Raw genomic sequence first — 16,042 nt, 5'->3', positions numbered from 1 at the left:
TGCAGTTTTGATAGTCTTATGGTAGCTTCATTACTGGTAACGTGCAGTCTTTTGAAAGATATAATGCATACCTTGTGCATTCTTAAAATATAAACTACTATAATTTTGAAAAAGTTGGTTTTTAATGACAAATCACTTTCATTTTTTTCTACCAGGTATCAAGGGTAGAGATTATTTATATAATGTTTGAGGGACACTAAAGCCATCCAAATTCTTTCTACTTTGTTCAAAACAAAAAAAGAGACTGAAACAGAAGCATGTGCTGCCCCTAGCTAAAGAACACTTTACTTTCATTTCTAAAATGTTAAAAATAAAGTTGAACCTACATATGAGCTTTAGCATCAGTCCCCTACCTTTAGAGTTTACAATCTTCCATAAGGTAGTGGCAAGATTCCTGTATATGAAAAAGCCTAGATCATAATTACAATACTATACCATCAATGGCCATTGACCCAGTGATGTCTCAAATCATAGAATTGTTTAGGTTGGAAGGGACTTAAGGAACATTCCTTCCTATCTCCTGCCATGGGCAGGGACACTTTCCACTGTCCCAGTTTGCTCCAAGCCCCATCCAACCTGGCCTCAAAACTTTCAGGGATAGGGCAGCCACAGCTTCTCTGGGCAACCTGTGCCAGTCTCTCAGGTGCCACCCTCAGACAGAAAAATTAAACATCATGGTTGCCCTTCTGGCTTAGAATATGTATTATTTCTGATTTCCATAATTATGTCTGATCCTGAATTCAGAGACAAATGTATTAATAACTAGAAGCACAGTTTATTTTTCTATCATTGCAAAGCTCTGGCATTATCAGTAAACAACAAATTACAGGTAAGGTATCTTACTTATAGTAAGTCTCATTTACACCCCTAAAACAGAGAGGACTGATTTTTCAGAAGTAGTAAGCAGCCACACAAAACAGTTCTGAAAATTTATGTAGCTTCTTTTAAGTCCTGAAACTGTAGTTGAACACTCTTGATGTCTGGCAACGCAACCTCTTTATTTGTACTTCAGTTCACTTTGTGTCATTACTATGCTCATCATTCTCACGACTGACTCCAGTGGTAATTCTTGAGAATTCTTTGAGAGTCCCAAAGTACATTCACTACTTCCCATGACAAACAGGAGTGTCTGACATAACATCTGAGTATATTTCCACAGAGATTATTTTTCACAGACAGGTTGAGCCTCACAGACTAGAGCTGCAGCTCTCAGGACACTTGAGAAAAATTCCATATGCCCAACTTAGAAGTCTATATCTAAGTGCCCAGAGCCTTCTGACTTAGCTGCATGCTTTGTCATCTTCTGTGTTGCTGCAGTGAGGCACAGAGATAATGTACCAAATGGAAAGGCAAACAAGAGTTCTCTAGTCCCTTTTCACCTGAGAAAAAAAAGTGGAAGCTTATACAAGAAGACAATACTCACTAAAATGAAAAAAAAGTTAAAAGACAAAATGATTGAGAAGAGTTCAGCAGGCAATATATTCCATTGCTGGAGGCAGACAATTTGACAGCTTGAGCTGCAGCCTAGGTCACAGTCCCAAAATCTTACATCGAGAGTATCACTACTGTTAGTTCACTGACTGAGATAAAGGCCAACCCATGAATGTGTCTGCCAGAGTATATTTTTTCTGGCTACATCCCAAACTGGCAGAAATACAGGAATAATTTAGATGGATCAGATGAATATAAACTGTCTGTATAGACAGTAAATAACAATAAATCCCTGTGTATAGATTCCTTCCCTTTAAACAGCTCCAAAAGGCAATAAAAGCCAGGAGAAAAGAGAGAAGCAGGCCCAGAATGAAAGCCAACAAGAAACAATGGACTGCATGTAATAAAATTTAGTACAGTGCAGTTCCTATTCAAATGGGCCTCAGAGTTTAATGATGCAACCCGACTGATCATATCAAACATAATGAACTGCCCAGGAACATGAATACCACCCTACTATTCAGCATAACTGGCAACTAAATCAATCACAGCCTCTGTTTGTGCCATCTTCCTTCTCTTTATTTGTAGAAACCTCTTTTTGAAAGTGCTTTTGCTCTTTCAGAAAGTTTTTTTATTTCTTGCACTATAGTTCAGCCAAGAATGTTAAAGAAAAAAGGGTGGATTAATTACTTGAAATAATTGGAAAACACCTCAGGATACCGTTTCTGCTCTTCCAGGGGAAAAGGGTTAAAATTAAAATAGCTGATTTTAATGCAATTGAAAGATCAGTATTAGACCCCATGGCAAACTAACAGTATGTGTAATAAACAAAAAGAGGTTGCTGCAAGAATGCTGAGATGTCACTGAGCAATGGATCTAGGGGTCTAAGATGGCTGCAGCTTCCTGACCTCACTGTGAAAGTGAATGAAATATCAGAATCACTAGATGAAAGTTTCACAAAGAAGGCACAAATCCACCAGAATGTATTTGTGTAAGATAAGGGGACTCCATCTATCTAGGAAAGACATACATATGTATAAGTATATCCAAGGGGATAAGGAGAACACAAGGTAAGACTAGATCAGAGTAGGTAGAAGAGGTAATGGGTTATGTGAAATGTAAGGCACAATGAGATTTTTTTAAAAATCCTTTTAACTTTGAGAAGGGAAGAAGTGAGGAAGCACACAAGAGACATGATGGTGAGAATAAAACCCAGAACAGTGATGACACATCCATTAAAAGGCACTGGATGAATTTAGGCATCTAGAATGTAACCGTGCAACAAGTTGGTACTGAAAACTAAGATAATTATGAGCTCTTGAACTCAGAATAGTTGAAGTTACCCAAGACTTCTCATGCTGAAGACCGAACCATTTGTAACACCAAGCTTTAGTTTATTCAAAGATAGAAAGAAAAAAACCTAAGACTTCACCACTGCTCTATTTTTCTTACTGAATGAAGAGCCTCTGCAATCCTTTGGTTTGCCAAAAAAAGTTTCATAACAGAAAGAGGAAGTCGTACCCCTCATCTATGGAGATGTTGCTCTCTGCTGTACCACACAGTCCTTCAGGACTCCCTGCTATTTTATCTGCCCCAGGAAGAGATTTCTATGCTTCTCTAAGCTTGCTCCCACCCACGCACCTTCAGAAAGGCAGACATATTTTGCTGTGCAGAAACAGCTTTGCGATACCTTAGATATTACTCTTTTCCAGGATGCAAATTCAGAACTCTTCAAATATAGAATTTCAACTGAAATCCATAGCACTGCTTCCTACAGAAGTTGGACTGGCTTGGAAGGTTTTCTTCTCTGACACGGATAACTTAACTCTTAGCTACAAACAGCTAACAAATCTTTTCCAGTTATGTAATACTGACTCCTCTCCATTTCTGTATATGGAAACAGGTCCTGTCTCTACCAGTCCTCTGCTGTCAATAACCAAACACTAGGCATTGCTGAGCTTGTATCATTAACTTTTTTTCCATTATCCCATAAGAGCTTTAGCTTTTATGTCCTTGGCATGTTTCTCTTTTCACTCCTTTAGCAACATTCATTTATCCCCTCCTTTAGTAAGTGTAATTACCACCTCACAAAACCACATGAACACTTGTATCTTTGTACACATATTCATAGTAATCAACAATACTGGCTATTTTTTTTCCTTTGCCAACAGTCTGGACAACTTTAAACTGTACAAGAAGCAAACAATTTTAACTACAAAGTTTACATACCTATTTCTTTATGCAGCATGTATTTTATACTCAGAATAACTGGGCCACAAGAGACAATTATGAAGAGGCAAGGTTTTTTCACTGCATTTTAAAATGGCTGCAGCAGATGCCTTTTTTTAGTCCTTGAAAGATTGATAATTCCATTATTTGTAGTATTTAGTAATAAATCTCTGAGATTAGGCTAAAGTGAGTACTTTTCCCTACTTTGCATCTTCCATTACACTGTTATTAATCATGCTTAATCATTCTTTTACCTCTCACTGCTACTGCATTTTGGGAGGACTGGCACATTATTGATTTTTAACTTTTACCCTTTAGAAACTGGGTAAAGGGCTTTGCAGTTGCTTAATCAAAAGTGACATGATGAGGGCAGGGGAGCTGCAGACCTCAGGGAAACAGCAACTAAACAACATGCCAAGTTATGATAAAATGAAATTAAGAGTCAACAAAGAAAGCAAAATGTAATAAACAAAAATTATAGCAGATAACCTCATGAGACCACAGGCTGCAAAGCACTCCTTTGCCTTGCAAAACACATTGCTAGGAAAGAGGAGACCAAGATTAAGAAGGAAGTTAAACTACAAATTCCCACAAAAAGAAAAATGCAAAGCCATGCTCTGTTACAGAAGTGTCAGTTAATGTGATTTGGCTCAAGTAGATTCTCAGTTGTTTATCAAGCTATTTTCTCAGAGGAAGCATCACTTCAGCACTCCCCTAGCAACTGCAACAAGAATAACACACAATGTAATATTTTGATAGTTGGCTTCTTCTCTGCTTACTAAAAAAATGGTATATTTAAGAAAGTTAAAGAATTCCACTTGTATCTTAAAAAAGAGTGCATATAAACCCTTAATTTCATGTACAGTATCTAGGAAATTATGCAATAAACAATAGATACAAGTACATTATCAACTCTGTAAGAACAGCAGTAATGTTGGCTTCATCTTTTAGAAGAAAGGCCCAATGAAAAAAAAAACCAGCATAAGAGATGGTTAAAATTGTCAGGTTCTTGTACAACCCAGTTAGAGACAAGCAACTAGAAGTGGGAGAATTTGTGGACTTACAAATAAAAGAGCTCAAGTTCCTATTGCTCTTTCCCAAAATTCTCAGCTTTGTTTTTTTCTGACCCTTGACATCATGTTTTGGTCTGCTTGTCCTAAATTATGCCACCCCAATTCCACTAACCTCAGTGTAGAATATGAGAACCAGAGGAAATCAAATTAATTTATCAAGTAATATGTTTCATTAATGTGCTTATTTTTTCTATGTATCACATTATTAAAATGTGTAACACCCTGGTGAAAGATATTCTCAAGACCAAGCTACATGGACCAGTATAACTCTCATCAGAAGTTTGTCATACACCCTGCATCTACAGCACTTAATTGTCAGTAACTGTTTACACTACAGCTACTATGCAGTAGTATTTCATGTCACATGGCAGTGACCTCTCTAGGATCTCTGCTGCTGATTAAAATCATGTATTTTGTCAAAGGCCACTGCAAACGTTCCAGTATGACTTATTTTGTAAGTTAAATGGGAATATGCAAGGTGTGTCATCCACAGCATGACTTTAATCTGGCACAAAGAATGCAGGTAAAGTAGTTCTGATGTGAAAGGTGGCACTACTGCAGGGGAGGTGCTGTTCCCTGGCTACATTAACTGGATGAAGATTATTAATAAACTGTTTATGAACGTGAAGCTGACCTCTTAGAATGTGATAAATGACATAAGAAGCTCAAGAAAGGAAAATCAAAAATGATGCATCTTTAAATATAGTACACATAAGCCTACACATGTGCAAACAGCATGGCGTAACTCCCCTGGCCAAATTTTCATCTGTCTGGCAAAATATACTGTCAAGAAGAAAGAGTCCTTTGGAAGAAATTTGAAATCAAGTATTTCAAGACTATACCATATACACAAATTACTAGTAAATTTTCAAAGCCTTGTCGTGTCATACCTACAAGTTCTCTGAATTCCAGTTTTTCACAATCTGCTACATTTTCATGTAACTATAACACAAGAAAATAAAATTGCAATGCTCTTACTCCAACAGTATCATTAGCAAGCTCTTGTATCAAAAAGGAAAGCAAAAATATAAAGTGAAAAGGAGAACATTAAAATTTAGGAAATGCTATTGTTCATACACTGTAATTCATGTATAGCCCACTCACTTTAATTGTACAATTAAAATATCTTCATAAATGCTTCAGCATAGAGAATGCAATAACAAAATACAAGGACTGTATTTCTGGGGGGGTCCAGTGTCTTGGCAGATCAGAAGAAATATTGGTAGAAAGGCCTTCTGAACTCTGCTTTGCTGAGTTCACTCTTAAGGACAGCATATGCAAAAACTAACTGGTCAAAAAGCAAAAAGAGAAAATGAAGTTACAAAAAAAAAAAAAAAAAAAAAAAAAAAAAAAAAAGGCTGTTCTGTCGGGTTGTTTTTTCCCTCCCCAGAAAGCTGCTAGGCATGCAAACAAAACCATAGATCATATAACCAACACTGTTTTTAGCTTTTGTGCTTGAGTAAGATTGTTAAATCAGAAAGAACAGTCCCACAACATCCTCAGCCAAGCTGAGTCCCTGTTCCACATGAGAACAGTTCTTAACACACACAGAAGAAAATTATTTTTTTCTTCCTAAAGGCTTTTTTCCTTTTCCTATGAAACAACTTTATAGTCTTTTCTCAAAATTCAACAATGTCAAACTGTCAGAAAAAGCTCAAGGAGACACACATTCCAAAGTTCTTACAAAATAAGAGATAGCAGGCAATGCAATTACAGGAGGTAATACCTGTCTCTTCTGTAACAAAATTGTGTGCTCTATATCCTGTGGTCTGTTGTCAAGAGAACTGTAAGATGGTACCCCATAATTGTTATCATTGAATTGTGGTTTCAAATAACATGAAATTAAACCTATCTTTTATAGTACAAAGATCTTTGCTGGTATCTCTTTCTTCCTTAGTATTAACATTATTTACAGCAATTCTGAGCATTAGGGTCTCCTACTTAGACAGAAACATGGTGTGCTTAATATCTGCAAGACTCAACTCTTCTGACAGGCATCACGAAAGCTTAGCATCAAACTTTCAGCCTTACTTACCTTTCACCTTTCAATCCAGCCATTTCATGAGATCTTTTAGTTTGTCTGGATACTCAGACTGACTCATAGTTGCTGCAACCAACTCCAGTGCAGGAGTTTTGACGAAATGGTGGGGAAGTAACTGGCTTCCCAGCTGTAAGCAACCTGATGAAAAAGTTACTGCTCACCAAATACTGACTGAAGACAAATTTATCTATAATTTTTCCTTATTCTGCCCCCACCCCAGTTAAAAAAGAATATCAATAATACAAATGTTTCTCACTAATCACTACAGCACATTTGTAACCTTTATATATTTTTAAAATAGAAGTGTCTTCATCCAAATAATCCTACCAATTCGTGTTCTGCACAATTTTCAGTTCCCCACTAACAAAAAAAAAAAAAAGCCCCAGAAGGAGACAACAACTACTTTTCTGATACTATGTGGCAAAATAGTGCCAAAGTCAGATGCTGTGGAATATAACTACACTGTAAAAACAATGCAATTATCTCCCTGTTATATTTCATAATTTGAGTAAATTAAAGCAAAATGCTCAGGGCTCACACCAATCAGCAGCAGTAAACTCCAGTAAAACCAGTTTAATTTGGACTACTATTTTGTATAAAATGTTAGTGTTTAAGTAATGAGGCATTTGGTTGCTTGGGTTTCATGCAGTTGATTTTATTTTACGTTGCACTGCAGGAAATCCGAGCCAAAGGAGCAGGGTAGAACATAGCTGAGTTTGTGGGCACATATTTCCTTTTTTTGACATCAGTGTTTGAAAATACGAGCCAAACTTATTTGCCTATATGACTTGAAATTAATATTCACCATTCCAGCTCCAGGCAATGAGTTGGTCACACAGCCTAACAGTCTGAAACAAGCAGCAGCAAAATTAATGGAAGACAGAAATGGAATAATGGAAGTTTGTTAGTTACTTAGACTCCAGAGATCTTGAATTCCACAATTTCTGTTTGGCATCATGCACTGAATCACGGAAACATCCCAAGAGAACAAAACCAATAAAAAAAGCACACTGCAGCATAAGATACCCACTCTGACTACCAAACAGTTAAATCAAACCAATGCAGTTTTGAGGATGTAACAGCGAAGTATATAAAGCTAAAATAATAAGTGCTGGATATAATAAAGCCATTTCAGAGTGACAGTGCTGAATCATTAAACTTGGAACAAGCAAACTTTTCCTACACTGAACACAGACGTAAAGCCAGCCTTGCTCTTGCTGTCTCTAAGGTTACAGATAGATTTTAACCCTTGCTCAATGGCTAAACAGAAAAGAGTCATAGCATACCTACTTCTTGGTATCCAGAAGGATACTAACTGGTCAAAAATATTCACTCAGGCAAAAAGGTACCTGTCTAATACAGGCAAACAAGGAGCCCCCTTTAACTTGCTAGCAGAGCAAGTACTGCATGGGTGGCTTAGAGAAGATGCAGCTGTACACTTGTATTCCTCTTTCAGTGGCTATACATACATGCTCTTCCTAAGTCCAGTTGCATGCTGATGCAGACTCCGGCACAGAAATTGGAAATAGAAAAAAAGAAAGCTCATTTTGGCAACAGGAGGCCTTCCTGAAAGCATAGTAACTGAACTCTGACACTACTCAGATTCTCTGAATCAACAGAGGCCATTCAATTCGACATCTGTTCAGCAAAGCTAATCACATTCAGTGTTTAAACTTTAGAGTAGACAGTGAGACAAATTAGAAATCTGAATTCTTAGCAAGTAGAAGAGGAAACTATTGGCAAGCTTTTAAAAGCCAAAAATTCCCAAGGTTCCCTTAGATGAGGAAAATTTGAGATGTTTGCTTTGGAGTTTTAACTCTCCACTCAGCAGACATACATTGTCCCACTAATTGTCAAAACAAGTAAACTACTGTCCTAACACCTCCAGTATTTGAAGCCTACTTTGCTTTGCAAATCAATTATTAAAACTGTTCTCTCATGAAAAACAGATCCTTTCCCCATTTTTTCCCCTCATTTATAGCACTGTAAGTCAACTATTTTACAAAACAAGCATTATTCCAATAAAGCAAATTAGCTGAGGTAGGTAAATCACAAACTAATTGACAATAAGTTTTATGAAAAATTAAGTAGCTGACATACAGCAACATTACCATGATCCTCTTACTCACACTGCTGTATTTCTCAGCATGACACAGGCAAGACTTTGTTTCTGAGGTATAAAGAGACTCCTAATTAAATTTTCATTCTTCAGTGTACCAGGATTTATTCTTCTTTATATAAGCTCAGATTATTATATTGAATTCCACGTAATTGCCTGTGTCTTAATGGCCTTAGGCTTTGAATACAACCACTGGTCTTTGCACATTGCCTATCACTTTTAGTGCTTGAGTATTGACATTGTATCTCTTTTCGGTTCTTTTCAGCCCTTTAATGACTATGCCAATTAATAATACATCATTCTCTCTCCTCTAGGTAATTTTAATTGCTGTAATTTATGTCCCTAGACAATTCTTGCACTACAGATGGAATCTATACTACTGTAGTGAGTTAGAAGATCCCACCTTCAAGGTCCTTAGCAGATAAACAACACAATTTCAAGTTTATAGACATCATCTATAATTGACATCAATTACTGCTCAAGGAAACATAATGATATTACAGGTAATAAACAGATAATTTTTATGTTCTGGAGCAGTGTGGACTTCACTTACATTAGACAAATATTGGGCAGAAACCCAGTTTGAAGTGTGTGAAGAGGAGCAGTATTGGACTGACAGTGTTCTCTGCACAGTAACTCAAATAGGACATGTCAGGTTTCAGAGGCTTCATCACTTTTTGTGCTTCCCAGAAAGCATTTTTCCTATCCCCTCATATTGCATCATACTGACTTTGTGTCCTATTGACTTCAAAGTCAGTCATATCAAAATCAAAGCAAGACCTTCTGGATGGGGATGGGAGGAGGGCAAGAGTTGTTGAGTATGAAGGGGTGAGGTGCCAAATATGCCATCTAACACACACTTGATGTGGCAAATGTTTAACATGGGAAAGCAGTTTCTGTCCAGTTCTGCCATTCTGCCACATACCAGGTACGTGGTTTGCATCCTCCCCCTCTGCTGCATTGCTGCTAACTACACAAGGATAGCCCTTACCAACTTTCTGGGTTTGGGGTCAGGTGTTCTGTCACCAAGAATCTTCTCAAAAAAAAAGGATGCTGGAGGCTCATATAACAATTAGATAAAAGCATTACACATGAAAAATTGGTGTAAGTTTTCACAAACTGCTTGACTCATTTTATTTTCTTTTCCTGTTGCATATAAAATGATGTTGCAAAATCAAATTTTATTTTCCAAATAATGATAAAGCAGGTATTAATAAGATTCTTTAACAGCTATTTCCACACATAGCCATAGCCGTAAATAGAATTTACATTGTTAGAATGACATGTTTTGGTTCTCACTCTCCCAACATTCTCTAAGTTGTCATGGATAGTACAATAATAAAACAAAACATCTAACAAAAAACAATACTCACTTCAAAGTCATTATATACTATTTCCTTAACAAAAAGCAGCAGTTCCTAAAAATATTCTAAAGCTCAAAGAAGCTGTTATTACAACAAGATTTACATGGTATAAATTGTCTACAGTTTCATCCCTAGAGTGTGACACTTGTGACTGAGGAAAGATTTTCCCAGAAATTAAATATGAATGCAGTGCTATTATAAGTGATTTGCAATTTTGGTCTCAGCCAAATACCTACATATTTGCAAGATGCTATAATTATTCATGCGAAGCAATTAATAATCTGCAGCACCTAAAGCCTTTTTACATTTACACTGAACATGCAGCTTTTTCCTCTGCATCCATGTTCTCATACCTTAGGCAAGGCAAGGTCTTATCTGAAGTAAGCACTGGAGAAGTTCCCTAATGCTACAAGTCTAAAAATGTTTCTCATTTCACATTTTAATAAAATTCTGGAAACCTCTTTGAGTTCATCTTGTAGTCAATGTGAAAAAAAGATGTGGAATAAAGAAGGAGGAGTAAGAGTTCAATATGCAAGTGATTGACCAACATTTGCATCTAAATTGTTTATAGGCTTTGTGCATGCATTTAAAGACACTTCACAAAATACTCAAAGTAATGAATTCCAAATTTCCGTAACATGTATCACATTGAAACACATGCATGCATCCTTTGGGTTCATGCTAGAGCAGCACTGAAAGACTGACAAAGCTACTTGCTCCTCTAGGCAAGCCACAGTTCAATGCCAAGCACACAGGAATACATTCACTTGTGGCTCTGTAAATCATCCCCACTGTGACCACACAGCTAAATGCTAAGGGTTCCCAGACATCGCCTTTAAAGTACATCAGACTTGCCTTTCCTATGCTGTTCAGAAAATTCACCAGCTGCATCTGATACGCAGCATCTCAGAGCAAAGGAAGCCATGTGCCTGTGCAGCAGGGCAGCATTGCACCTCCATCTACCCAGAAGCTTTCAGAGGCCACACAATTCACAAGCAGAGATCTCTCTATCTCCTACAGAGCCCATGCGCCTGGATGTGTAGCACAGTCCACTTAGCAGATGATTCAAGATTCATAACCAGATTTTTTTTTAAAAGTTGCCTTTCCCTTCATTATCAGTCTTGAGTTTTAAAAAATGTGAACAAAGTTTCAAAAGACCTCCACAAATACATATAGGAAGACGCTTACTTGTGGAACAAACAATGACTAACAAATACAATAGAGTAGATCTGCCTAAACTTTGCCAATTTCTTTTCCTGAACGGAAAACAAGACATCTTCAAAGAGAAATAGTCTAAAGAGGCAAGAGTAAGTGCCTTTTCTCTTCCTATTGAATTATCCCAGTGCAACTCTACTGAAGTCATTTGACTCCAAATTAATGCCATAGTCTATTCTTGTCCTGGCATAAGTAGATTCAATTTGGTATTAAACTCATGGGTTTAAGAGCCACCTCTCTTCTTATCTTCCAAATCAAGAATATTTTTCCATACAGAAAACTTTCCAACTGCAGAGTTTTACTCAGTTGGGTGTTACAGAAGAGTGACATTTGCAGGCATCAAGACAGTTGGATGATTAAAAAAAAGTCTAAATTACTCTACATATATTCAAGGGCTGAAACAACAAAAACTAGTTCAATAAAATTCAACGCAGCCACGCTTTTTCTTTCTATAAACATTCTCAAAAAGACTTTAGCATTGCATTTGGTTTAGGAAAGCACTGTGGTATAAGGGAAGTTTCTTTTATCAGTCTTAAGCATCTGCAGTACCTCGGGAGATCACAAAATCTTGTTAAATTCTTCCTGGAAGAAAAGTAGATTGGCAGAAGTAACTTGAATTCTGCACTCTGTGTTGAAAACTACTTGGCAGATGAATTGTCCTTCTCACAACAATTAGGGAGGACAAAGAGGAGAAAAGAGAAAAAGAAGCAGATAATTAAAACTTGGTACTTTCTTTCAGAGTTTTTATGTATATTGTTTAAAAAGAAAATCATAACTGGATAGATTTCAATACATTAAATATGTACTCAAATCTTGGGTATAGTAATGGAATCAGTACCCATAAACAACCAGCACTAACTTCCTGTAGTCCTTACCCCTAAAGCTGTATGGCAATTTACATTTTAACTTTTGAGAGGAAGGTTTTTGAAATTATATCCATTAGGCTAAACAACTAGATTCATGAATGTCATTAACAGACAACTTACAGTCATGTTTAAAAGATCAAAACTCAATACTTTTTTTTTTTTACATATTTGCCTTTTAAATACAAATCTAGTCTCAAAATAACACTGTTTTTTCCATTAATGTTTACACTTCAAACAGAACTATTTTCAAGCACAAATATAGGAGATGAGCTTCTTCATACCATTCTTATATTACAGAATATTTATGCAAAGTATTTTCAGTCTGTTGAAACAAACAGTGGTTAGTATCTAAAGTGTCCTCAAGTGCTCACAATGTAGGCAGTGGCAATTAACCTTCCTGCAAGTGTCAAAGTGCACTGAAGAAAGAAATCAAACAAAAGCGGAATCTCTGACAAGTTCAGTTAAGTAACTGAAATTAAGAACCATTACGGAGGTAATTTCTTTTCTATAAACAGAAGCATTTCTGAGACATTATTTATTATGATATTCATCAAGTAGTATATGAAATCTTTGATGATAATTCAAAACATTTTAAAAAACTCTTTTCCCTTTTTGCAAATGCACATGCAATGAGATATTCAGTGAAGAGAATTTCTGAAGTTTCTTTCTGAAACAGTGTTTCAGAAATGTTTTAATATTTTCCTTTTTTTGTTGTTCTCATGCTTCCCTACCTTCGCCTTAAAAAGTTAATCACAGTTCATTGCATTGTGAGGTACTCAGAAATTACTTGTGATAAATGAATGCATGATATCAGATTGCCCCATCAACAAGAGGGCAAAATTCTTTTTACTCACATCACAAAACTTAACCTGAACACATAACACAAGAGGACATTAACCAGAACACAGTATATTTTTCTTACCTGGTCTTGAAGGAATTAAGGTTCAGCCTTTGATCTGAAAAAGTTCTTCTTAGCTTAATAGCAGCAACCCCACATTTGTACAAATTAATAGAAACATCAGATGTATCTATACAGGAATAACTTCCCTTTGATTTCTTTTTAATCACAAGAAATATCACCAAGCTTAGGATTTGAAATATATGAAAAGCATACTCCCAAACTCTTTAAAAAGTTTGCAATCTGGTTCTTTTCAACCACTAACCAAGAGAAGCAATTCCCTTATAAATTTATGAATAAGGGAATTACACTGTGTGTAACTCCAATCTTCTCAGTCACAGTTGTTTTTTTCCTCTAGCAGTAGGAATACTTGGAGTTGAAATAGGAAAAGGACCCATGGAGACCACCACCAAGTCTGAAATCCTGTTAAACAGTTAACAATACCAAAACTAATAGACCATGACAGAATAAGCCCATAAAAAGAAAAGACCAGGGACTAAACTGTGGAGCACTTTAACTGCCTTTATACCTAGATGACTGACAGAAAAAGTTCTCATTTTCAAGATGCTCTAGTCACTAAAGAGAGAGGGATTTAATATCTCACAACTTAAAATTCCTTTTGTTTCAACTTAATTTTCAAGAAAGCCAAAACAAGACAGAGGCTGATATTCTACGTTTTCTGCTGCCATAAGAAAAAGAAACAAAAACAAAACAAAATAAAAATACAGGACACATTTTCATCATTTAAGTTTAGGCACAAAGCCACATTGGAACAACATAACAAACCACAACTTCAGTATTATTTCTACAGATTCACTCTTCTTTTTTCACCTTTACGAAAAGGAGAAGGGTTGCATTGCATAGTAGCATTCAAAGTGGTAGATTTTTTACATACATGCTCTTAAAATAGAGGAAAAATATCAGTTTAACCACCAGGTAGAATATATGCAAAGTCCCATCTGGATGACAGTGGTTTCACAGCAAGCAACACTGCTTGTACAGTCCTGTCTCAGGAATGTTTTTATTACGTTCAATGTGTTTTACAGGTAACAAGGAAATGAGGACAGATAAAAGGGTATGCCAGTTCTTCCCAGTTGGTGCAGGTATATGATCTCAAGCAAAATTGCAGAACATACCCATGGCATACACCAAGCAAAGACACTGCTTATTTGGTATGGTGCTCTAAGCCAACTGACTGAACAGAGCAAGTTCCCAAGAATCTGTTAATGGAAATTTCTCCTGTCCCTCTAGATATTGCATATTTGTAACATATGATCATCGAGAAGTGATTCTTATGTCACAAAAAGTCCCAAAATAAAGCAAGTGTCTGAATAAGTGTCCTGTAACAGCCCAAACTTCCACATTCCCCATCTCTCTACATGGACAACAAAGAACTTAGGATTGCTGTAGAAGTGTTTCCATCTGCTTTTTGCAGAGCATTCAAGAAGTTGTTTCTAGCTGTTCTGGTTGCTGCCACAGGCAAAACAAAAAATAAGTAAGGATTTTATCTCCAAAGGAAATCTGTGGTAAAAACTTCGAGGAACAGATAGTGCAGAAAGGATTGGCTCTAGAACAGCTGTTTCTCAAGGTCTCACCCTGTAAGCACTCAATGTTCTAATTGCCAGAAAATGCTCAGGTTGTTTTGGATTATGCATTACTTAACAGATCTGTGACACAGACAGTATGAACTCCTACTAAGAATGGGTGTGAATAACCATTCAGCATTTTTTAGCTGATTGTTGTATAACTTCACTTCCTTAAAAAGAACATATACTTCATGGAAGAGCCCACCCAGGTGCCAGAGAATCCCATTTGCATCAGAAAAGTGGTACTCAGATCTGCCCTTAGACAAGATCTTCATTATTATTTTATGGTTATATTCAGATTTATTTGCATAACACATCCATTAAACAATAGAATTACATCAGTTGCAAACTTCCCTACCAACATCTGTACTGGTTCTAGCTTAATTTAAAGCATGAAAAAGAGGGGAGTTCCTGGGAAGCTGCCAGCAGTAATGTCCTCCTGCACTTTAAGCAAATAGTTTGTTTCCTCCACAGGAGACAGATCAATACTCAAGAAACAAAAACAAAATCAAGAAAAGCTAAAAGCTTAGTCATGTAAATCAGGGGGGAAGAAAATTGAAAGAAAGCTCCTCATTGGCATTCTACAGCTTCTGCAGACCCCTATGGCCCATTAGCTAATTTCTGTTAAAACACAGAGCTCTGGAATGATAAATGCCAGTGGCACATTTCTAAAGGTTTGTGGTTACTGAAATAAACATGTCCCTGTTCCCAGGACACCCAGAGACAGAAAATTAACCAGAGGTTAACTGGGTCATTAGCTAGAGCACAATACAGGTCACTGCAGATTTAATTTAGTTTGTATTCGGCTAAAGAATCAAATACAGCAACCAGTTCTCACAGCAGGAAAGCACGTAACTTATCAGCATGCTGACGTATCTTAGATACCAGGGCACCATGTCTGTCATGATTCACACCACTTTTAACTGATGTCATATTATTTTGATGAATCAAACTACAGCATCTACACACACATGCATACAACTTAAATGGTTCTGAATCTAAGTATTCAAATACATGCACAAATACTGTATATTTAACATCTAAGTTTTTCCTCCAAAACAGGGTTGGCAAGAAAGTAGTCAATACACAAGCCTTAAAAAAAAAGTCATGTGGGTTAAGAAAAAGCCAAAACATCAGGTTTTAATGAGTTTCATCAGCACCTAAATAACATATATAAGTATTTTGTCCCAATACAGTCTCTTATGAACAACATACCTCAG

Source organism: Vidua macroura, chromosome 17, assembly GCF_024509145.1.
Source record: "Vidua macroura isolate BioBank_ID:100142 chromosome 17, ASM2450914v1, whole genome shotgun sequence".
Classification (NCBI taxonomy): Eukaryota; Metazoa; Chordata; class Aves; order Passeriformes; family Viduidae; genus Vidua; species Vidua macroura.
This window is presented reverse-complemented; position numbering follows the sequence as displayed.